Source organism: Lepidochelys olivacea (genome assembly GCF_965140295.1).
Source record: "Lepidochelys olivacea isolate rLepOli2 genome assembly, chromosome: 27".
NCBI classification, from domain to species: Eukaryota; Metazoa; Chordata; order Testudines; family Cheloniidae; genus Lepidochelys; species Lepidochelys olivacea.
In genome coordinates this window covers 8531792-8543818 of record NC_140437.1, presented here as the reverse complement: position 1 = coordinate 8543818, position 12027 = coordinate 8531792, and positions in this window count along the sequence as shown.

Below are 12027 nucleotides of genomic sequence, written 5' to 3'. Positions count from 1 at the left end.
TGAACCAAACTGTAAACCCTGTATACAGTGGAAACCACTTCAAGCCACGTGGTGCAGCAGCCCCCAGCACCCTTAGCTCCAGCACCTTTGAGAGAGGGGTAACATTTTTCATACCCAACATTTGTTTGGTGAAAAGAGAGATTCACTGACACTGAGACTGTTAGCAATTTTCTGTTGGTTTCACAAAATTATTTTAATTGAAAAAAAAACAACAAAAAAGAAAATTCTGAAAAACTGAAATATTTCATTTTGACATTTTTGAAATGAAACATTTCAATTTTCCAGTTTGAAAAGATTTTTCTTTCAAAATTGCATTTCATTGTATTTAAATGAAATACTCAACAACATTTAAAAATGCTTGCAATCGAACCGAAATGTTGGATTCTGGATCAAACAGAACATTTCATTTTGACCCAAAATGAATTTTTTTTTCCTTTTGATTTGACCAAAATTTTGAAAAAGATTTGTTTTCTGTTCGACCTGAAACAAGGGGTTGAGGTTTCTTTCCCCAATTTTTCAGAATTGCCAGCAAATCAAAACGTCTTTTATTCATGCAGCTCTGCTGCAGACCATGAGTTATCCACTAAGATTCTATTGTGAATGAGTTTGAACTGTCAATGCATTTGAGAATATCCTACACCAGTTTGCTCCCAGAGAAAGAGGTTGCTTTAGCAACCTGGCAAGCAAGCAACCAGGAGCAGCGGAAGTACCTTAAAAGTTGTGGGGGCCACAGGTGCCTGAACTGTGACCCTGCCCCCCTGTGCCACACCACCCCTTCTCCCTGAGGCCCTGCCTCTTTACTGCCCATTCTCTCCAAGGCCCCGCCCCGGCACTGCCTCTTCCCCCCATGGCCCCGCCCCCTGCTCACTCCTCTCCTCCCGCTCCCTCGTTGCTTGCCCTGGCTGGTAAAAAGTGGGAGGGCATAGCCCTATCCCCCCTGTTCCGGTGCCCCTGCAAGCAACCCAGCCCAGGCAGGCCCAGAGTTGCCCACTCTCATTAACATCTGTGCTCCGACTCTCTGTGCAGGTCTTCTGGTTGGGCCCACTTGGCGGGGGTCTGGCTGCGGCCATTCTCAATGAGCTGGTACTGGCCCCAACAGGCAGCGGCTTCCGCCAGTGGCTGACCATGCTGCAGGAGGGACCAAAGGCTGAGCGCAACCTGCAATCCAAGGCTGAGAGAACCACCCAAGAGATGGGATTGAGCGAGATGCCCTGAGGAGCAAGGACAGGGATGTACCAAGAACAGCTGTTGAACAATGCAGTGTCGCGTCTGGGGGCTGATGGACCATAGGGAGCATCCGGGATGCTATCTGGTGCTGCCCCTGTGCGCCGAGCTGGGATATTTACTAGGTTTAGATAATTGGGGCCATATTTCTTTTGTTGTCCTTTGAAACTTAGGGTGGAAATGGTTTGATTTTCGTGTCCTTCCCAGTTTGTCTCCCAGATTTCCCCAAACCCAGTGAATTCCTTGCTCTATCTGAACTGGGGGTGTGAGCACTAGTTTGCTTTGACAGTGAACATGCTCGTATTGCTCCTCCTGGGAATCCTGACTTGGCCTATTGTGTCCCTTGCCATAGTCACACTGAAATATCCAGGACATTTTTCATACTGAATAATCAATTTGGGTTTTTAATGGGAAAGGGTGGAGGTGAAATGGCCAAGCTTTCATGTGCCTGTCTGGGTGAGGGTCTTTTAGACCTCTCTAGCAGTGCCACTGAGTGTGGTACATCAGCCATGTGCCGCCTTCCACGCCAGACTTAATCAAGACACTGGATTGAGGGCTCTTTGCAACAATCTGTAACCCACTATTCCTCCTTTGTCCTATGCCTGCAGAGGTGTTAACTCTGGTCTTTTAGAATCATAGAATATCAGGGTTGGAAGGGACCTCAGGAGGTCAGCTAGTCCAACCCCCTGCTCAAAGGGGGACCAATCCCCAATTTTTGGCCCAGAACCCTAAATGGCCCCCTCAAGGATTGAACTCACAACCTTGGGTTTAGCAGGCCAATGCTCAAACCACTGAGCTATCCCTCCCCAGTTCTTGCACCATGTGTAAACGTGGTATGTGTTCCACCCTCATCACCTTCCCCAGACCCGAAGAAGAGCTCGGTAGCACTCAAAATCTTGTCCTGTCCACTAACAGAAGTCTGTCCAATCAAAGATAGCCTCTCCACTGCCTTGTCTTCAGAATGGAAAGAGAAACTCGCTCTGGGAATTAATGTCAATGAATGGAAGTGCTACTATTCAAAGGGCACTGTCAGGATAGCTGGAAGCACCTGTGTTGTTAACCCCGTCCATTGCTGGAATGGAAAGAATTCAGATATATATGGGAGAGTGCCAGCTGCTGTCAGCTTTGCACACGCACAAAGCACACCCGCCCACTCACAGCTGCACAGCACCCACCCACCCACATGCACACAAACAACCAAAAACAAACAACCCCCTCCCACAATAAGCTAACTAGGCAATCTCCTCCAGGCAGGGAAGCAGCAAGTGCGAGATGGCTCTAGTTGTCTGGGAGAAGATCTGACACTACAATCATGGGCTCTGGCATGACCCTGGATGCTTTTTACACACACTCTGCTGTAAGAGAAGATCTTTGGAGGGGTCGATTTTAAAGTTAATTCAAGGAAAAGAATCTTTTAAACAGTGCTCCAACCCTTCAATAGCCTAGAAATGACCCCTATAGGCCCCAACCTTTCCCCACCTGGCCCCTTGTGAAGTGACTTCTTCACACTTGCATGAAGCAGGAATGCAATCTTCGCTCTGTCTCCCCCAGCCAAGGAAGGGGAGCCAATGAGCATGGCCAAGGGGCGACGGTTCCCGGAAGCTTTTCCCTGCCTCCACCAGCTGGAGGAAGAGGACACCGCCTTGTCCTCTGGAGCCAGTGTCCCCTTCCTCATTTACCTCTCCCAGCCATGGGACGGGCAGGGATCCTTCAGCCCATTCCAGGCTGCTGGGGCATGAAATGCTAGCCAGTCGGAACAGCAGATGTAGAGCAGGATGTAACTTTTTGGATTCATAGTTAATTGTTTATTTCAGCTTGGCAGAGTTCTGATTTTCTAATTTGGATGGATAATATAGAGATTTATGTTTAAAGCACTTTTTAATCTATTTTAATTTTCACAGCTGTGGGAATTCATGGTGGGGAAGATCAGACTAATTATTTAATGACAGGATATGCTGATTTCAAAATGTTAAAGTTTTATAACAGTTCAGCAAACTGTCACCGTCACATAGCAAAACATACAAAGTAAATAGCCTTCTATCTCACTCGAATAAATTCTCAAGCAGCATATTTTTTACTGTGCCTGTCTGTAGGTTACGATTATTGCTGATGGAGATAGTTTTTCATTGGTTTATGTGTGTGCCTTGAAATTGATGTTTACCAACATTTACTGAATAAAATGGAATCCTTCCATGTCTAGTTTTATTCCACAAAAAAATTAATTTTGGTTGACCTGAAACTATTCACAAATTTGACACATAAGAATGGCCATACTGGGTCAGACCAAAGGTCCATCTAGCCCAGTCTCCTTTCTTCCAACAGTGGCCAATGCCAGGTGCCCCAGAGAGAATGAACAGAACAGGTCATCATCAAGTGATCCATCCTCTGTTACCCATTCCCAAATTCTGGCAAACAGAGGTGAGGGACACCATCCCTGCCCATCCTGGCTAATAGCCATTGATGGACCAATCCTCCATGAACTTACCTAGTTCTCTTTTGAACCCTATTGTAGTCTTGGCCTTCACAACATCCTCTGGCAAAGAGTTCCACAGGTTAACTGTGTATTGTGTGAAGAATCATCATAGATCATTTCAGCCATTTCCAAACCATCCAGCAGAGGTGGTGCCACTGCCCCCATGCCCCGATAGCCTTCACCCCAGTAGTTAGGGGGGTCACCAGGGGTCTGGGAGTCCAGGTGCAAATCTTTGCTCTGAACCAGCTTCAAAATGGACATTGAAAATTCAGACAAATATCAGAATCAATTTGAACTGAATGGGATATTTTTTACCACTGACCTGAAAACTCAATTATTTGCTCAGCTCTGTAGCAGACACATTTGTTCAATATGCAGATTTAGTTGGGGATTGGTCCTGCTTTGAGCAGGGGGTTGGACTAAATGACCTCCTGAGGTCCCTTCCAACCCTGATATTCTATGATTCTATAGCCAAAGGAAGGATGATAGAGCTCCTGATGGCTCAGGGGCTTTGTAGCGGGATGCAGAGCCTTTCACAGCTAGATCATTTGTTTGTGATTATTAATGACCCCAAACTTTACCATCTCTCTGATGGCTGTTTGGTGGACTCCGCAAACAGGCTGGCGGGGGCTCAGTCCAATTGCCAGGGGACAAGTCTTCATTGTCTCTTTGTTCTTTTTTTGTACAGCACCTGGGCCAATGGGGAACTGGTCCATGATGAAGCTCCCAGGTGTGACGGTAACACAAATGATCAATACTAGTAACATTAGAGTAACCACAGCTATTCATTGCACTCAAAGGCCGCCTTTGCTGAAGTCTCAGCTGAGAGGGCAAGGACAAAATGACTCTTGGAGATGCAATCTCTCTTTAGATGTATTGGGGTAGGCCTGTGCTGGACTGCTTCTGAGAAGACAGAATTTCCTTCTCCCGGCCTGTGAACCTGGCACTTTCCAGCAGCACTAAATACGCTAAAAACTCAAAGTGAAAATTCTATGGAGAAAGGAATTAGCGAGATGCTCGGTTCCATCAGCCTAGGCAGTGCCTCTCCACAGCAGAGTCAACCCTGTAATGCGGTCTAGCAGCTTCAGGGGCAGGTCTTCACACCCTTGAACCAGCATTAATTAATCCTTGCAGTCCCCCTTTCGATAGACTGGGGAAACTGCAGAGCAGACTGTTTAAGGCGCAGATCCTCCAAGGGATTGAAGTGTCTAATCCCGATTGAAATCAATTGGAGATAGGCACCTACGTGTCTTTGAGGAGCAGGGCCTAAATTAATTGCCCCCCAATATTCAGGGATAGAGGAGCAAACAGATCCCAGGACTTCTTCTGTCCAGACCTCTGTTCTAATCACTAGACACTAAACTCGGCAGGTCTGCAATGGGCTTTGCCTGTTGTTTTTCACCACCCTGATTGCACAGTGGCAGATCTAATCATGTCATATAATGGCATCTTTTCATAAAACTGTCCCCATAAAATACAGCCCTGAACTGCTCAGGAGCTGGGGATTGCAGGCCTTCTTTAAATAAAGCTCTATCTCATTAGCTGCTTTTCCTAGATGCGCATTGAAATGATTCCCTGCTGATGTACGAACATTGAAATAAACGACAGTAGCCAAGTGCAGCTGCAAGAAGCTAATCAATACAGTGTAGCGTGAGAAATTGCCACTTGCTACGTTTGGATGGAATGAAATGGCCTTGTAGTTCTACTGGCGTTTGAATTGGTTAAATCTTTCTCCCACACATACATAGGCTCATAAAAATGCAGGGACAGAAATGACACTGAGTTATAAAGATTCTGTCACCTCTAGGGCACCGGGTTGAGCGGCAATGCTGCCTGAAGGCTGTTGGGTGTCCATAGGTGACATGAGTTTGAGGGACCCTCAGTCCAGCTCTGAGTGGACAAGGGTGAATGACACCAAAATGGGCACCACCGCTGGCGGCAACTGGTAGTAGAGAGACTGACACCCCGATCTCCAAACGTGTTTAGATACCTAGATTAATCCTGAGCAAATAATTCAGGTCACCTCTTCTGGAATTGGTTCTTCCTGGCATATTACACTAAGCCATTAAAGGACTCACTTCTGGACGACAGAAGCAGTGTTCCCTTGGTGCTCTGGGGTCCCGTTATTCATCTGGGGTTCACCATATTTATTAATTTTGCTCTGGGCTGGGGGACACCCATGCTAGGAATAGGAGAGATCCTTGCCATGAGCCACTCAGTCCTTGGACTCTGCAGAAATGCCAGCAAAAAGAACACGTGTGATGTCCTTGTAACGATATAGGATTTATTATCTGTATTACTAGTAGCACGTAGGGCCCACAACTAAGATCGGGGCTGGTAAATAATCATAGAATATCAGGGTTGGAAGGGACCTCAGGAGGTCATCTAGTCCAACCCCCTGCTCAAAGCAGAACCAATCCCCAACTAAATCATCCCAGCCAGGGCTTTGTCAAGCCTGACCTTAAAAACTTCTAAGGAAGGAGATTCCACCACCTCCTTAGGTAACGCATTCCAGTGTTTCACCACCCTCCTAGTAAAAAAGTTTTTCCTACTATCCAACCTAAACCTCCCCCACTGACACCTGAGACCATTATTCCTCGTTCTGTCATCTGCTATCACTGAGAAAACTCTAGATCCATCCTCTTTGGAACCTTTCAGGTAGTTGAAAGCAGCTATCAAATCCCCCCTCATTCTTCTCTTCTGTAGACTAAACAATCCCAGTTCCCTAAGCCTCTCCTCATAAGTCATGTGTTCCAGTCCCCTAATCATTTTTGTTGCCCTCCGCTGGATGCTTTCCAGTTTTTCTACATCCTTCTTGTAGTGTGGGGCCCAAAACTGGACACAGTACCCCAGACGAGGCCTCACCAATGTTGAATAGAGGGGAACGATCACATCCCTCAATCTGCTGGCAATGCCCCTACTTACGCATCCCAAAATGCCATTGGCCTTCTTGGCAACAAGGGCACACTGTTGACTCATATCCAGCTTCTCGTCCACTGTAACCCCTAGGTCCTTTTCTGCAGAACTGCTGCCTCACCATTCGGTCCCTAGTCTGTAGCGGTGCATGGGATTCTTCCGTCCTAAGTGCAGGACTCTGCACTTGTCCTTGTTGAACCTCATCAGATTTCTTTTGGCCCAATCCTCTAATTTATCTAGGTCCCTCTGTATCCTATCCCTACCCTGCAGCATATCTACCTCTCCTCTCAGTTTAGTGTCATCTGCAAACTTGCTGAGGGTGCAATCCACACCATCCTCCAGATCATTAATGAAGATATTGAACAAAACCGGCCCCAGGACCGGCCCTTGGGACCAGTGATGAGCTGCCAAAATCTTAACAACGGGTTCCCTCCTCACCCCACGAGGGGGTCATTGCCCACCCCCGTCCCCCAGGACTCCTGCCCCATCCAACCCCCTCCCCTGTCCCCTAACTGCCCCCAGAACCAGGCAGGAGGGTCTCGTGGGCCACCATAATGCATGCCCACCCCACCCCTAAGAGCCAGAGGCACCTGCCGGGGGGCGAGGTGGGGAGTCCCGGTGGTGCTGACCTGGGGCAGCTCCCAGGAAGCATCCAGCAGGTCCCTCTGGCTCCTAGGGACAGGGGAGCGTAGCTGGGGGGGAGCAGGGGGAGCGGCCGCTCCCCCCACTGATCACATCAAAAGTGGTGCCTTAGGTGCCAACTCCCTGCGTGCTCCGGGGCTGGAGCACCTATGGGGAAAATTTTGGTGGGTGCAGAGCCCCCACCGGCAGATCCCCACCCTGCCCCACGCCCGGCCCCAGCTCACCTCCGCTCTGCCTCCGCCTCCTCCCCTAAACGCATCACTCCGCATGAACAGCTGATTCGTGGGAAGCCTGGGGGGGCGGAGAAGCAGAGTGGGGCGGTGTGTTCAGGGGAGGAGGTGGAGGCGGAGCGGAGGTGGACTGGAGGTGAGCTGGGGTTGGGGGTGGGGCGGGGAGCTGCCAGTGGGTGCTCTGCAGCCACCAAATTTTCCCCTTGGGTGCACCAGGGCTGGAGCACCCGTGGAGTCAGCGCCTAAGGTGCCACTTTGGGCCGGTTAAATTTAGAAGCCCTTTTAGAACCGGTTCTCCCTCGCGGAACAACTGGTTCTCAAAGGGCTTCTAAATTTAACAACCGGTTCTAACAAACCAGTGCGAACCGGCTCCAGCTCACCACTGCTTGGGACACTCCACTTGATACCAGCCGCCAACTAGACATGGAGCCATTGATCACTACCCGTTGAGCCCAACAATCTAGCCAACTTTCTACCCACCTTATAGTCCATTCATCCAGCCCATACTTCTTTAACTTGCTGGCAAGAATACTGTGGGAGACCGTGTCAAAAGCTTTGCTAAAGTCAAGGAACAACACGTCCACTGCTTTCCCTTCATCCACAGAGCCAGTTATCTTGTCATAGATGGCAGTTAGATTAGTCAGGCATGACTTGCCCTTGGTGAATCCATGCTGACTGTTCCTGATCACTTTCCTCTCCTTTAAGTGCTTCAGAATTGATTCCTTAAAGATCTGCTCCACGATTTTTCCAGGGTCTGAGGTGAGGCTGACTGGCCTGTAGCTCCCAGGATCCTCCTCCTTCCCTTTTTTAGCCTTTTTCCAGTCGTCTGGGACCTCCCCCGATTGCCATGAGTTTTCAAAGATAATGGCCAATGGCTCTGCAATCACAGCCGCCAACTCCTTTAGCACTCTCGGATGCAGTGCATCCGGCCCCATGGACTTGTGCTCGTCCAGCTTTTCTAAATAGTCCCAAACCACTTCTTTCTCCACAGAGGGCTGGTCACCTCCTCCCAATGCTGTGCTGCCCAGTGCAGCAGTCTGGGAGCTGACCTTGTTCGTGAAGACAGAGGCAAAAAAAGCATTAAGTACATTAGCTTTTTGCACATCCTCTGTCACTAGGTTGCCTCCCTCATTCAGTAAGGGGCCACACTTTCCTTGACTTTCTTCTTCTTGCTAACATACCTGAAGAAACCCTTCTTCTTACTCTTAACATCTCTTGCTGCTGCAAGTCCAGGTGTAATTTGGCCTTCGTTATTTCACTCCTGCATGCCCGAGCAATATATTTACACTCTTCCCTGGTCATTTGTCCAATCTTCCACTTCTTGTAAGCTTCTTTTTTGTGTTTAAGATCAGCAAGGATTTCACTGTTAAGCCAAGCTGGTCGCCTGCCATATTTACTATTCTTTCTACATATCAGGATGGTTTGTCCCTGTAACCTCAATAAGGATTCTTTAAAATAATAATGTTGAGGGCAAGTCTCTGATACAGAGGGTCTGGATCGCTTGGTAAATTGGGTTTTAGTACAACTTGTGTTTTAATACAGCCAACTGCAAGGTCATGCATCTAGGAACAATGGATGCAGGTCACATTTACAGGAACAGGGACTGTATCATGGAAAGCAGTGACTCTGGAAAGGCCTTCCAACAGGGCTCATTGTAGATAATCACCTGAATTTGAGCTCCCAGTGTGATGTGTGGCAAAAAGGGCTTAAAGCGAAGGAATATTGAGGAGGAGAGGGAGGTGATATTATCTCTAAATACAGCACCGGTGAGACCGTTATTGGACTCGTGGCCAGTTCTGCTGTCCTCACTTTGAAATGGCTATTATAAAATTATAGACGTTTCAGAGAAGAGCATGATCTTGAAAACCTGTCGTACAGTAAGAGACTCAAGAAGCGCAGTCAATTGGCCATATCAAAAAGATGGTTCAGTAGGGACTTCATTACAGTCTGCAAGCACCTACGTGGGGTGAAGACATCTGAAATATGTGGGGTGAGGTCTTCAGTCTAGCAGACAAAGGCAGAACAAGATCTGTGGCTAGAGCCTGAAGCCTGACAAACACAACAGGAAATAAAGTGTACGTATTTAGTAGTGAGGGTCATTAACCACTGAAATAATTTACCAAAGCGTGTAGTAGATTCTCCACACTTGGAGCCTTTACATCCAGTGTGGCTGTCTTTCTAAATGACCTGATGCAGGAATCTCTCTTGGGGATGTTCCCTGGCCTGGGTTTGCAGGAGGTCAGACTAGATGATCCTGTTCCCAGCCAGATTCGAGTCATTCACTCTCAACATGTTTCAAAGTGACAATGGCTCAGAACTTTCACCGTTGTTTGGCGGCAAAGAAGCACAGAGAAAGTCCAGGGAAAAAAAACTCAAACCATTGACGTCTTTTTCTTCATACTTTTATAAACACCCCAAGTAGCTCTCCTTCCAAGAGCAGCAGGGGTGGGTTGAGACGCTAGAGGGCAGGAGAGGTCTTTTCAATGCAGAAACACCAGAGGGAAAACAATCTCTTCCTTCAAATCTGTTCTTTAATATTCCCTTGATCAGCTCCCTGCCCTGTTGCTTCCCAGCCTCTCCTTTGCGTGGGAAGAAGACGAGGAGACTTTCCGAGGCACGCTTATTCTCTGTTCTCTGTTTCCCCATAGGACTAGAGAGAAAGCTGCCTACACAATGCACCTACCGAGACGTCTACTGGTCTCCCTGGTTTACTGAGAAGAGTTGATTGAGACTCAAGGAGTGCGAGGCACCTGCCTAGCTAACCTCACATGTGGGGCAAATTGCTGAGTCAGCCGGTACTGCCCTGCTGTCCCCTCCCAGGCACAAAAGTTGCATCATGGGAAGGTTGTGTAATAAGGACATGGCCACTAAGAGCTAGCACTGAGGCTTATCTGGCCCCCACTGATGTAGTGTCAGAACATGTCAGACCCTTTAGTGTGTTTAACCCTCTGGCACCCTGTGCGGCAGTGCTGTTCAACCCATTACACAGCTGAAGACGCTAAGGGTCTTGACCAAGGTCACAGAGGAATTGTTTGAGGAAGCAGAGAATTGCACCTGGGTCTGCCAAGTCCCAGGCTAGTCCCCTGACCACTACCCCATCCTTCCTGCTGTCACAGCTGTTGTCCATACGCTGCACACCACATCCGCCGCGACCTCATGGCAACAGCAGGTCCTCAGACACCCATCCCTCCCAGGGTAGCTAAAGCAAAACCTCCACTGCCTCTTAGGGGTCCAGGTCAGCCGTTCCCGTTCCCATCCAGTAGACAATACTGGTGCACGAGTGTGAAAACGTGCGAGCACGCATGCGCATACTAGGCAGTTGTCTCTCTAGTCCTATGTCTCTCTAGTCCTAGTCTAGTCTAGTCCTGTCTAGTGAATCCCCACAAACTACCCACTTCTCCAGCAAGCAGACCTTATGAACAACTGAGAACAGCTCAGCAAACATACCCAGCATAGGGCTGCCTGGCGTTCTTTATGCAAACTGTCCCCAAAGCACTGTACATAGTTAAATAATAAAAGGCAGCAGATGGCGAATGGTGTGAATTACGGAATACAGGATGGGAAAGGCAGGTTGTGGGGAATAAATGAAAGCAATAACTCATGAGGCCACTACCACAGCAGTTGGGAAAGAGGGAGGTTTGCAAGTGAGATCAGAAAGCACATGGAGAGCCAGTGAGGAAGAGAAATGGTTCAGAACAGCAGAAGCCGTAGAGGAGAAAGTGCTCACACTACCACTGGGGAGACTGAGGCAGGGAGGAAGTTAGTGTGGTATTCGGTGCTTGAAAGAGACACTCTTTATTAGTTCCCAACTGCTTCTGTATAACAAGACATAGGCTTTTGCAAGGCCCTTTCCCCAGACTTCTGGCCTGCAAAGCTAACCCCCCACTACTACAACTCCTGGTAGATGGGTGGGGAGAAAAATGGGGCGGATCCAGGAGGTCGTCTGGCCACACCCATGGAAAGGTTTGGAAACAAAGAAGGTAACTCTGCCCCATGCTTTTCAAATCCCCCTCACAAATCAACAGCAGGGGTCTGATCAGCAGCTGCCTCCTCATTCCTCATGGCCACCCTCCTCGGTCAATCAGCTGGGATAGCAACAGCTGGGCTGCTGCGTGAGGAAATCAAGCCACAGCAGAGAGTTTCTAAAACAGTGGCTGGTTGCCCCCAAGACAGAGCTGGCAATGGGCTGTGTGTATCATTCTGGAGCGCTTGCTACAGCATGGGCCATCGTTACAAGGGAGCTTGTTGGTGCCCTGAGCCCTGAGCGGGCGGGGGAGTCTTCTGATGGGGTGTGTCACAGAGGAGCTCCTTATAGGTGACACTTAATTTAGGGTGAAATTCCCCCTTGCACAGAGTCAGAGCGCAGGCCCTAGGCCACGCTTAAGTCTTGGGTTTTCACCCCTACTGTCTATAATACACAGTCTATGGCGCTGCCATAAAAAGCTTTGAGCAGCTGATAAGGCAGGCGCCCTCCAGAGAGGACTGGGTTTGTGCTCTGATGGTAGGGTTACCATCTGGCCAGTATTTGACAGGCCTGGCTGG